At 44.1% G+C, this 13,268-nt stretch overlaps 3 non-coding genes across 3 annotated transcripts; all 3 read right to left on the bottom strand.

The window, feature by feature from the left end:
• Positions 1–1,620: 1,620 nt before the first annotated feature.
• MIR9186I (microRNA mir-9186i) lies at positions 1,621–1,698 on the bottom strand. Its single transcript, NR_129224.2, has one exon. It is a non-coding gene; the product is annotated as a microRNA mir-9186i (primary transcript).
• A 5,375-nt stretch (positions 1,699–7,073) lies between these two features.
• MIR9186K (microRNA mir-9186k) lies at positions 7,074–7,155 on the bottom strand. The gene is given in 1 exon segment (NR_129135.2): positions 7,074–7,155. It is a non-coding gene; the product is annotated as a microRNA mir-9186k (primary transcript).
• A 2,638-nt stretch (positions 7,156–9,793) lies between these two features.
• Positions 9,794–9,873, bottom strand: MIR9186G-2 (microRNA mir-9186g-2). Its single transcript, NR_129137.2, is given in 1 exon segment — positions 9,794–9,873. It is a non-coding gene; the product is annotated as a microRNA mir-9186g-2 (primary transcript).
• Between the last annotated feature and the right edge of the window lie 3,395 nt (positions 9,874–13,268).

Raw genomic sequence — 13,268 nt, 5'->3', positions numbered from 1 at the left:
TCTGTGCATGCTCACTAGTGTTTCTTGGGTCAAATGGATCCCGAACTGCCTAATGGCCAAGAACACACTCAATATGGATTCCAGAAAACATCGTTATTTACACCCATCATTCTCTCATGAGTGAATATCACAGAATCTCATAACTGAGTACTGAGAAGGACTTCATGGGTTAGCTGCAAAGCAATAACACGGTATTAGGGCTATCATACACCCTCACCTAGATATCTGAATGTAAGAGGGTGTGTCGGATGCCTAAGGCACTTGTAATCACTTACCGCGTTCATGCACTATCCAGGAAATGGTCATAAATAAGTTCACCATGGTATCTGGACTACAACCATGAAAACACTGGGTGCCATACATGTCCACTGTCAAACCTTCTGGAAATGAAAACTCAAATAGCCTCATTGTGGGCCACCACTCCACACCCCAACTATACCTAACATTTCGCAGTCCTCTCAAATCTATGCCATTGCCAGAGACACCTTCATATGATGTCTGGTCCCTCAGAGAATGATAAATCCAGTGATAAATGTCACTTGGGAGACCCGTGGTAATTACACTGATATCTTCCAATCGCTTACCAATCATATAGTTCAAAACTATATGTTCTATAATATACCAAACTAACGATTCAACGTGCTTGCTAGTATCTCTGTGGTCCCTAGAATTTTTTACCTGCCTCCCGGTAAACACGTCACGGTTATAATGATTGTGAAAGCACAGAACTTTGTAGTGGGACACCCAAGATTAGTTGTGACATTTCCTTCTGTAAGACACCATCAACTCTGCCAGAACACTTTGTAGAACTCCTAGGTCCGGACCAGGTCAGATATGACAACATTTCACCACGGGAAACCTACAACACTTCCATGGTTGGTATTTGGTTTGTCCTACTATGAAAAGGACTTGGATACAGCAATAGTTCATTCCTCTCAGGGTTAAAGAAAACTGTGCTCTAAAATATCACATGAAATACCTGGAGGTCGCTAGATTGGCAAGGAATCTGATTTACTACCTGAATACATGCAAAGAGGAGATGGTCACCTTGATTTTGTGGTGAAAAACATCCGTGCTCACCTAGCGATCTGCATATCAGATGGCTCATGCTGTGTTTGAAGTCCACATCACCACTTATCTGCATAACAGCCACCTCCTTGGTTCCTAGGCAATGTTACAGTCATTGTCATTTCCACACAGGAACCTAAAAGTCATGAAATGTCTGGAAATGACAATCCTTTCCCCAGCAGGACACCCTGAAGCAACCTGGTCCACTATGAGACACATCAACTCTACCTGGAAACCTCAAGTCATCCACAGTTGACACCACAGTCACAGACATGTACTCCAAGATTGGACACCTGTGAAAAGCCTATGATCAGTACAGCGGGTTGGCAAGCCAGGATAAGTAGCCTTGTGCCTGCAATCCTGGAACAGGCACATTGGAAACGTAAACCTTCTCTAAAATAGAAAATTGTAAATGCCTACTTAAACAGATTGGCACTGAATCCTTCATTTCTTACCTGAATCCCTGCAAGAGAATCATGGCCACAACAAGTATGAGCACAATGCATCACTTACCTAGACATGTGAGCATCACGTGGTGTGTGCTGGGCTTTTGTAGGGTGTGGGGGGCGGCATGTGTGGTACTGTGGGCAGACATTACATCAGTACCAGTGATGCCACCACCCTCCCCCTACAAACAAGGTAATTAACACAAGTGTTTAGAGCAGTGATGGGAAACCTTTTGAGTTTGGTGTGTCAAACGTCGCCAAAAAACTGAGCATAACTCGGGTAGTGTGTCACTCTCAGGAAAAAACATTATTTCGCAAATGTTTCATCCTCAGGAACAGCAAATGTTTCATCCTTGGCATGCGGCCACCTCAGGGGCCGCGTGTCATCAGAAATGGCTAGGCGTGTCAGTGCTGACATGCGTGTCATAGGTTCGACATCAATGGTTTAGAGCATCCTCTTCACTTAACCTCACCTTGAGTATCAGATGTTGTGCACAGCGGTAGGATCCACTTGGCCATCTACCCCGTTTACAGGCAGGTCCCAATTAAGACCATAGTGAGCTCACCGAGTTCTCCTCACAAGAATCTGAAGAATCACATGTGACAAAATTGGTTAGGATCACAACTTGTTTTAGCAACACACCTGCCAACAATGCTTTTCACGTCCATTAGGATGAAACACACTACGCAAACTTGATAACTCAATTAAATCTGGTCAAAATCTTCCTCAGCAGACACCATCACTTCTAAAGGGTATCCCTTAAAATATACTTTGGTTAATAACTAGTTTGGGAATATCAAGGTACTCACCGGATATCATCCACCGAGGACACTCAACATTACACATGACTTATGTCTGAAAGAGAAAAGGTAAAAACAGAAAGTTATTGCCTAAACACCTGCGACAAAGCGCTTGAACCAGGAAGTGTTATGTACACAGTCATCGCTGCCTTAGGAACATGAAGATCGGCTGGTCTGTGCTGTGGTTTAGTTCCACTTCATCACTGACCCTCATTCCTACTGGAGGCCTGCACACCTACCGTGTATAGGCTTCCCGGGGATGGGCTCACCGTGACCTGAAAGACACACTGTGGAAAATGGGTGGCGTACACGTGACAACTGCATATTGCCTTGGTCAATGGCTTTTATTGGAGACTCATGACCATTATATGAACACTTGTAGATGTCGATGACATCTTCTCCTCACGTAGAGACACCTGCAAACATTCCACGGTCATTAATGTGGAGATGGATCATGGAAAAAATTACCTAGAAGTCTCTCTATCAATCTACCACTATGGGGGCATAAAAGGCAATGTCTGAGCAGTGAGACAGCAATAGCCCATGGTCACTAGGATTGCGTGGTCAAATGTATACTTAACTGCCTATAGGTGCAGTACACTCAACATGGAGTCTAAAAAAAATCATTATTCATATCCATCATTCTCTCATGAGAGAATGTCAAAGAATTTCATACCTGAGTACTAAGAAGGATTTCAAATGGCATCTTGAAATCAATAATATGGTTTTATGAATGCTATACACACTCACCTTGTCATCCGAAGGTCAGAGGGTCTGTCGGATGCCTAAGCCAAGGGCAATCACTTACCGAGTTTATGCACTGTCTGGGCCGTGGTCCTGATGAAGTTCACCATGGTATCTAGACTACAACCTGGAAAACACAGGAGGCCATACGTGTCCATTCACAAAACTTCTAGAAATGGAAATTGCAAATAGCCTTGTTCTGGCCCACCATTGCACACACCAACACTTACTGGCATCTCACATTCCTCTCAGATCTATGCACTTAGAGATGAAACTTTCCTCTGCTGACTGTTCCCCTCAGAGAAAGAAAAATCCAGTGATTAATTTGACTTGGGAGATCTGTGGTAGTTACCCTGATATCTTCCAATCGCTCAGAAATCCTGTCGTTCAAAACTAAGTTTTCTCTAACATACTAAACTGGAGATTCAATGTGCTTGCTAGTATGTGTATGGACCCTAGACTTTTTTACCAGACTCCTGATAAACAAGTCATGGTAACAATGAGTGTGAAAACACAAAACTTTTTGTAGCAGGACACTCCATATTAGCTGCAACACTTCTTCTGTAAGACACCATCAACTCTGCCAGAATACTTTGAAGTCCTCCAAAATCCGGACCATGGTCAGATATGAGAACATTTTATCCTGTGACTCCTGTGACATTTCCATGGTCAATGCTTTGGTTCAGCCTATTATGATAAGGACCTGCACAGAGCAATCCCTCGTCCCTCGTAGGGTTAAAGAATGATGTTATCTAAATATATCACATGAACAACCTGGAGGTCACTAGATTGGCAAGGACTCTCATTTCCTACCTGAATACCTGCAAAGAAGACATGGTCACCTCGATTTTATTGGGAAATAATCAGAACTCACCTAGCGATCTGTAGGTCAGATGGCTCATGGTGTGGTTGAAGCCCACATCACCACTTACATGCATAACAGCCACATCCTTGCTTCCTTGGCAACGTTACAGTCATTGTGATTTCCGCACAGGAACCTAAAAGTCATGAAATGTCTGCAAACAACAAAACTTTCCCCACCCAAACACCCGAAAGCAACCAGGTCCACTATGAGACACATCAACTCCAACTGGAAACCTCCAGTCATCCATAGACAACAGCACAGTCACAGACACGTCGTCCGGGATTGGCCACCTGTGAAAAGCCTATGATCAGTACTGAGGGTTGGCAGCCAGGATAAGTAGCAGTGTGCCTGCACTCCTGGAACAGGCACAGTAGCAAACATAAAGCTTCTCTAAAACAGAAAATTGTAAACGCCTACTTAAGAAGATTGGCACTGAATCCTTCATTTCTTACCTGAATCCCTACAAGAGAATCATGGCCACAATGAGTGTGAGCACACGGCATCACTTACCTACACATGTGAGCATCACGTGGTCTGTGCTGGGCTTTTGTAGGGGGAGGGGGGCGGCATTACTGTTACTGTGAACAGCCATTACATCAGTAACAGTGATACCGCCAACCTCCCCCTACAAACAAGGTAATTAACACAAGTGTTCAGAGCATCCTCTTGACTTAACCTCACCTTGATTATCAGATGTTGTGCACAGCGGTAGGACCCACTTGACCACCTACCCTATTTACAGCAAGGTTCCCATTAAGACCATAGCTAGCTCACCAAGTTCTCCTCACAAGAATCTGAAGAATCACATGTGACAAAATTGGTTAGGATCACAACTTGTTTTACCAACACACATGCCAACAATGCTTTTCACGTCCATTAGGATGAAACACACAATTCACAGTTGATAACGCTATTAATTCCTGCCAAAATCTTCCTCAGCAGACACCATCATCTCTCAATGGTATCCCTCAAAATATGCTTTGATCAATAACTAGTTTGGGAATGCCAGCGAACTCACCGGTTATCTTCCACACAGGACACTCAGCATTACACATGACTTATGTCTGAAAGAGAAAAGGTAAAAACGCATGGTTGTTACCTGACAACCTGCAACAAAGCCATGGAACCAGGAAGGGTTATGTACACAGTCATTGCTGCCTTAGGAACATAAAGATGGGCTGATCTGAGCTGTGGTTTAGGCCCACTTCATCCCTGACCCCCATACCTACTGGAGGCCTGCACACCTACCATGGATAGGCTTCCCAGGGATGGGCTCCCCATGACCTGAAAGACACACTGTGGAAAACAGGTGGCGTACACGTCCTAGGCTACCGAGACATTTGCACATTGCCTTGGTCAACGGCTTTGGTTGAATACTTGTGACCATTACCTGAACACTTGTAGATGTTGATGACACCTTCTTGTCATGAAGAGATACCTGCAAACATTTTATGGTCATTAATGTGAAGACGGACCATGGAAAACATTACTGGAATTCTCCTTATCAATCTATCACCATGGGGGCATAAAAGGCAATATCTGAGCAGGTTGACAGCAACAACCCATGCTCACTAGGAATGTTGGGGTCAAATGGATTCTGCACTGGCCATAGGCCCAGAACACACTGAATTTGTAGTCCAAAATAACATCACCATTGACATCCATCATGCTCTCATGAGTGAATGTCACAGAATCTCATACCTGAGTATTAAGAAGGACGTCACGCGTCACCTGCAAAATAATAACACCCTGTTAGGGATACCATTCACACTAACCTAGACATCTGATAATCAGATCGTCTGTCGGATGATTAAGGAACAGGTCATCGCTAACCAGGTTCGTGCACTGTCCTGGCAATGATGATGATGATGAAGTTCACCATGGTATCTAGATTAACCTGGAAAACACAGGATGCCATGCGTGTCTACTGTCAAACCTTCCAGAAATGGAAAATTCAAATATCCTTATTCTGGGCCACCATTGCACACACCAACACTTACTGGCATCTCGCAGTCCTCGCAGATCTATCAAATTGCAGGTGACACTTTCCTCTGCTGACTGTTCCCCTCAGAGAAAGAAAAATCCAGTGATTAATTTGACTTGGGAGATCTGTGGTAGTTACCCTGATATCTTCCAATCGCTCAGTAATCCTGTCTATCAAAACTAAGTTTTCTCTAACATACCAAACTGGAGATTCAATGTGCTTGCTCGTACGTATACGGACCCTAGAATTTTTTACCTGACTCCCGATAAACAAGTCATGGTAACAATGAGTGTGAAAACACAGAACTTTTTGTAGCGGGACACCCCATATTAGCTGCAACACTTCTTCTATAAGACACCATCAACTCTGCCAGAATACTTTGAAGTCCTCCAAAATCCGGACCATGGTCAGATATGAGAACATTTTATCCTGTGACTCCTGTGACATTTCCATGGTCAGTGATTTGGTTCAGCCTATTATGATAAGGACCTGCACAGAGCAATCCCTCATCCCGCGCAGGGTTAAAGAATGATGTCCTCTAAAATATCACATGAACAAACTGGAGGTCACTAGATTGGCAAGGACTCTCATTTCCTACCTGAATAACTACAAAGAAGACATGGTCACCTCGATTTTATTGGGAAATAATCAGAACTCACCTAGCGATCCGCAGATCAGATGGCTCATGGTGTGGCTGAAGCCCACATCACCACGTACCTGCATAACAGTCACATCCCTGCTTCCTTGGCAATGTTAGAGTCATTGTGATTTCCGCACAGGAACCTAAAAGTCATGGAATGTCTGTGAACGACGTGGTCCACTATGAGACACATCAACTCTAACTGGAAAACTCCAGTCATCCATAGACGACACCACACTCACAAACACGGACTCTGGGATTGGCACCCTGTGAAAAGCCTATGATCAGTACAGCGGGTTGGCAAGCCAGGATAAGAACCAGTGTGTCTGCAATCCTAGAACAGGCACAGTAGCAAACGTAAAGCATCTCTAAAAGGGAAAACTGTAAACTCCTACTTAAGAAGATTGCCAAGGAATCCATCATTTCTTACCTGAATCCCTGTAAGAGAATCATGGCCAAAAGGAGTGTTAGCACACAGCATCACTTACCTACACATGTGAGTGACACATGATCTGTGCTGGACTTTTGTAGGGGGAGAGGGGCGGCATGTCTGGTACTGCTGGCAGCCATTTCCACAGTACCAGTGATACCGCCAACCTCCCCCTACAAACATGATAATTAACACAAGTGTTAAGAGCATCCTCTTCACTTAACCTCACCTTGAGTATCAGATGATGTGCACAGCCGTATAACCCACTTGAACAACTACACTGTTTACAGGCAGGTTCCCATTAAGACCAGAGTTAGCTCACCGAATTCTCCTCTGGAGAATCACATGTGACACAATTGGTTAGGATCACAACTTGTTTTACCAACACACAAGCCAACATTTCTTTTCACATTCATTAGGATGAAACACATAATTCAACCTTGATAACTCTATTAAATCCGGTCAAAATCTTCCCCACCAGTCACCATCATCTCTCAAAGGTACCCCTCAAAATATGCTTGGGTTAATAACTAGTTTGGAAACACCTGGGTACTCACCAGATATCATCTACCTGGGACACTCAGCATTACACATGACTTATGTCTGAAAGAGAAAATGTAAAAACGCCAGGTTATTACCTGTCCACCTGCAACGAAGCAATGGAACCAGAATTGTTAGGTCACATTTATGGCTCCCTCAGGAACATAGAGCTCTGGTTCAGGCCCACATCATCCCTGACCCCCATAACTACTGGAAGCCTGCATAACTACAGTGTATAGCCTTCCCAGGGATGGGCTCACCGTGACCTGAAAGACACTGTAGAAAAAGGGTGGTGTACACGTCTTAGGCTACCGAGAAAATATTACATTGCCTTGGTCAATGGCTTTGGTTGAATACTCGTGACCATTACCTGAACACTTGTAGATGTCGATGGCATCTTCTTCTCATAAAGAGACACCTGCAAACATTCAACGGTCATTAATGTGGAGACGGAGCTTGGAAGAAATTACCTGGAAGGCTCCCTATCAATCTATCATCACAGGGGAATAAAAGTCAATGTCTGAGCAGGGAGACGGCAACCACCCATGCTCACTAGTATTTTTTGGGTGAACTGGATTTCCAACTGCCTATGGGCGCAGAACACACTCAATATGGATTCTAAAAAACATCATTATTCACATCCATCATTCTCTCATGAGGGAATGTCAAAAAATTTCATACCTGAGTACTAAGAAGGATTTCAGTGTCACCTGCAAAACAATAACACAATCTCAGGGAAACCATAAACCCATACCTAGTCATCTGAAGGGCAGAGGGTCTGTCGGATGCCTAAGACACAGATCATCGCTTACCGGGTTCATGCACTGTCCAGGACATTGATCATGATGAAGTTCACCATGGTATCTGGACTGCAACCTGGAAAACACAGGATGCCATACGTGTCCACTGTCAAACCTTCTAGAAATGAAAATGCAAATAGCCTTGTTGTGGACCACCTCTGCACATCCCAACTCTACCTGGCATCTCGCAGTCCTCTCAGATCTATGCCATTGCCGGCGACATCCTTCACCTGCTCGCTGGTCCCCTCAGAAGAAGAAAACTCTAGTAATTAATGTGATTGGGGAGATCCGTGGCAGTTAACCTGATATCTTCATATAGCTCAGCAATCTGGTAATTTCAACTTAAATTTTGTCAAACATACTAAACTGGAGATTCAATGTGCTTGCTAGTATATGTACGGACCCTAGAATTTCTTACCTGACTCCCGGTAAACATGGCATGATAACAATGAGTTTGAGGAGACATCACGCATTATTCATATAAGAGAAATATTCCCCATTAACAGCCATGTAGTTCATCATCATGTCTTCTTCACAAGACCCTGAAAAAAAACACAGAAGATACATGTGAAAACACAGAACTCTGTGTACAGGGACACCCTAGATTAGCTGCCATGCTTCCTTCTGTAGGACACCATCAACTCTGCCTCAATACTATACTGAAATCCAAGGTCAGGAGCTTGGTCAGATATGACCACATTTAACCCCGTGACACCTGCGACATTTCCATGGTCAGTGCTATGGTTCATCATACTATGATAAGGACCTGCATAGAGCAACATCTCATTCCTCACAGGGTTAAAGAATGATGTTCTCTAAAATAGCCCACGAACAACCTGGAGATCGCTAGATTGGCTAGGACAATGATTTCCTCCCTGAATATGTGAAAAGAACACATGGTCACCTCGATTTTGTGGGGAAAAACATCAGTGCTCACCTAGCGATCTGCAGATCAGATGGCTCATGGTGTGGTTGAAGCCCACATCACGACTTACCTGCGTAACAGCCACGTCCTTGCTTCCTGGGCAACGTTACAGTCATTGTTATTTCCCACAGGAACCTAAAAGTAATGAAATGTCTATAAGTGACAAATCTTTCCCCATCCGGATACTGTTTAGCAACCTGGTCCACTATGAATCACATCAACTCTACCTGGATACATCCAGTCATCCATAGACGACAGCACAGGCACAGACACGCACTCCGGGATTGGCCAACTGTGAAAAGCCTATGATCAGTACAGCGGGTTGGCAGCCAGGATAAGAAGCAGTGTGCCTGCACTCATGGAACAGGCACAGTAGCAAACATAAAGCTTCTCTAAAACAGAAATTTGTAAACTCTTACTTAAGAAGATTGGCACTGAATCCTTCATTTCTTACCTGAATCCCTGCAAGAGAATCATGGCCACAACGAGTGTGAGCACACAGCATCACTTACCTACACATGTGAGCATCAGGTGGTCTGTGCTGGGCTTTTGTAGGGGGAGGGGGGCGGCATTTCTGGTACTGTGAGCAGCCATTACATCAGTACCAGTGATGCAGCCAACCTCCCCCTACAAACAAGGTTATTAAAACGAGTGTTTACAGCATCCTCTTCATTTAACCTCACCTTGAGTATCAGATGTTATGCATAGCCGTAGGACCCACTTGACCACCTACCCCGTTTACAGGCAGGTTACAATTAAGACCATTGTTAGTTCACTGAACTCTCCTCACAAGATTCTGAAGAATCACTTGGGACACAATTGGTTAGGATCACAACTTGTTTTACCAACACACATTCCAACAATGCTTTTTACATCCATTGGGATGAAACACACAATTCAATGTTGATAACTCTATTAATTCCGGTCAAAATCTTCCTCAGCAGACATCATCATCTCTCAAAGGTATCCCTCAAAATATGCTTTGGTTAATAACTAGTTTGGGAACGCCAGGGTACTCACTGGATATCATCCACCCGGGACACTCAGCATTACACATGACTTAGGTCTGAAACAGTAAAAGTAAAAAGGCAAGGTTATTACCTGACCATCTGCGACAAAGTGATTGAACCAGGAAGTGTTATGTACAAAGTCATTGCTGCCTTAGGAACATGAAGATCTGCTGGTATGTGCTGTGCTTTAGGCCCACTTCATCCCTTATCCCCCTAACTATTGGATGCCTGCATACCTACTGTGGATAGCCTTCCTGGGGATGGGCTCACCATGACCTTAAAGACACACTGTGGAAAAAGGGTGTCGTACAAGTCTTAGGCTACCGAGACAAATGCACATTGCCTTGGTCAACGGCTTTGGTTGGAGACTCATGACCATTACCTGGACACTTGTAGATGTCAATGCCACCTTCTTCTCATGAAGAGACTACTGCAAACATTACACAGTCATTTATGTGGAGACGGAGTATGGAAGAAATTACCTGGAAGGCTTTCTATCAATCTATCACCATGGGGGCATAAAGGCAATCTCTGAGCAGGGAGCCAGCAACAGCCCATGCTCACTAGGATTGCTTGGGTCAACTGGATTTCATATTGCCTATAGGCGCAGAACACACTCAATATGAAGTCTAGAAAACATAATTATTCACATCCATCATTCTCTCATGAGTGAGTGTCAAAGAATTTCATACCTGAGTACTGAGAAGGATTTCACGGGTCAGCTGCAAAACAATAACACGGTCTCAGGTAAACCATAAACCCATACCTAGACATCTGAAGGGCAGAGGGTCTGTCGGATGCCTAAGACACAGGTCATCACTTACCGGGTTCATGCACTGTCCAGGCAATGATCGTGATGAAGTTCACCATGGTATCTAGACTGCAACCTGGAAAACACAGGATGCCATATGTGTCCACTCTCAAACCTTGTAGAAATGAAAATGCAAATGGTCTAGTTGTGGACCACCTTTGCCCATCCCAACTCTACCTGGCTTCTCGAGTCCTCTCAAATCTATGCCATTGCCGGTGAAACCTTCCTCAGCTGGCTGGTCCCCTCCAAGAGAAAAAAATGTATTGAGTAATGTGATTGGGGAGATCTGTGGTAGTTACCCTGATATCTTCCAATCGCTCAGAAATCCGGAAGTTGAACTTAAATTTTGTCTATCATACTAAACTGGAGATTCAATGTGCTTGCTAGTACATGTACGGTACCTAGAACTTCTTGTCCTGACTCTTGTTAAACAAGACATGGAAACAATGAGTTTGAGGACTGATCAACACTTAATCTTATATAAGAGAAATGTTCCCCATTAACCACCATGTAGTTCATCATCATGTCTTCTTCACAAGACCCTGGAAGAAACACAGAAGATACATGTGAAAACACAGAACTCTGTGTAGTGGGACACCCAAGATTAGCTGCCACGCTTCCTTCTGCCATCATCAACTCTCCCTGAATACTGTACTGAAATCCAAGGTCAGGAGCTTGGTCAGATATGACATTTCACCCCGTGACACCTGCGACATTTCCATGGTCAGTGCTATGGTTCGTCATACTATGATAAGGACCTGCATAGAGCAACACCTCATTCCTCATAGGGTTAAAGAATGATGTTCTCTAAAATATCACATGAACAACCTGGAGGTCGCTAGATTGGCAAGGACTCTCATTTCCTACCTGAATACGTGCAAAGAAGAGATGGTCACCTCGATTTTGTGGGAAAAACATCAGTGCTCACCTAGCGATCTGCAGATCAGATGGCTCATGCTGTGGTTGAAGCCCACATCACCACTTACCTGCATAACAGCCATGTCCTTGGTTCCTTGGCAACATTACAGTGATTGTGATTTCTCACAGGAACCTAAAAGTCATGAAATGTCTATAAATGACAAATCTTTCCCCCCAGGACACCGTTTAGCAACCTGGTCCACAATTAGACACATCAACTCTACCTGGAAACCTCCAGTCATCCATAGACGACACCACAGTCACAAACACGTACTCCGGGATTGGCCACCTGTGAAAAGCCTATCATCAGTACAGCGGGTTGGCAGCCAGAATAAGTAGCAGTGTGCCTGCACTCCTGGAACAGGCACAGTAGCAAACACAAAGCTTCTCTAAAACAGAAAATAGTAAACTCCTACTTAAGAAGATTGGCAAGGAACAATTCACTATAGCTAAGATTTGGAAACAGCCTTGGTGCCCGACAGCAGATGACTGGATCAGAAAACTGTGGTACATCTACACAATGGAATACTATGCTGCCATAAAAAAGAAGGAATCCTCATCATTTGCAGCAACCTGGATGGAATTGGAGAACATTATGTTAAGTGAAATAAGCCAGTCAATGAAAGAAAAATACCACATGATCTTACTCATTTATGGATAATAAAGAACATTATAAACTTGAACAAAAAGATAGAGACAGTAAAGCATCAAACAGACTGTCAAATTACAGGGGGAAAGTTAGGGAGAGGTGGGGGAGATAAGAGATCAATCAAAGGACTTGTATGCATGCATATAAGCATAACCAATGGATGCAAAACTCTGGGGGGTGAGGGCATATATGAGAGTGGGGTGGGGGTGGCAATGGTAAGATATGTACAGATATAACACCTTAATAAAAAAATTGAAGAAAAAAAGAAGAAGAAGATTGGCAAGGAATCCATCATTTCTTACCTGAATCCCTGCAAGAGAATCATGGCCACAAGGAGTGTGAGCACACGGCATCACTTACCTAGACATGTGCGCCTCACGTGGTCTGTGCTGGGCTTTGGAAGTGGGAGGGGGGCGGCATGTCTGGTACTGGAGCAGCCATTATCTCAGTACCAGTGGTGCCGCCAACCTCCCCCTACAAACAAGGTAATTAACACAAGTGTTGAGAGCATCCTCTTCACTTAACCTCACCTTGAGTATCAGATGATGTGCACAGCCGTAGGACCCACTTGACTACCTACCCCGTTTACAGGAATGTTCCCATTAAGACCATAGCTAGCTCACCAAGTTCTCCTCAC

This window comes from Eptesicus fuscus, chromosome 1 (genome assembly GCF_027574615.1).
Source record: "Eptesicus fuscus isolate TK198812 chromosome 1, DD_ASM_mEF_20220401, whole genome shotgun sequence".
In the NCBI taxonomy this organism is placed as follows: domain Eukaryota; kingdom Metazoa; phylum Chordata; class Mammalia; order Chiroptera; family Vespertilionidae; genus Eptesicus; species Eptesicus fuscus.
This window is presented reverse-complemented; position numbering and strand designations above follow the sequence as displayed.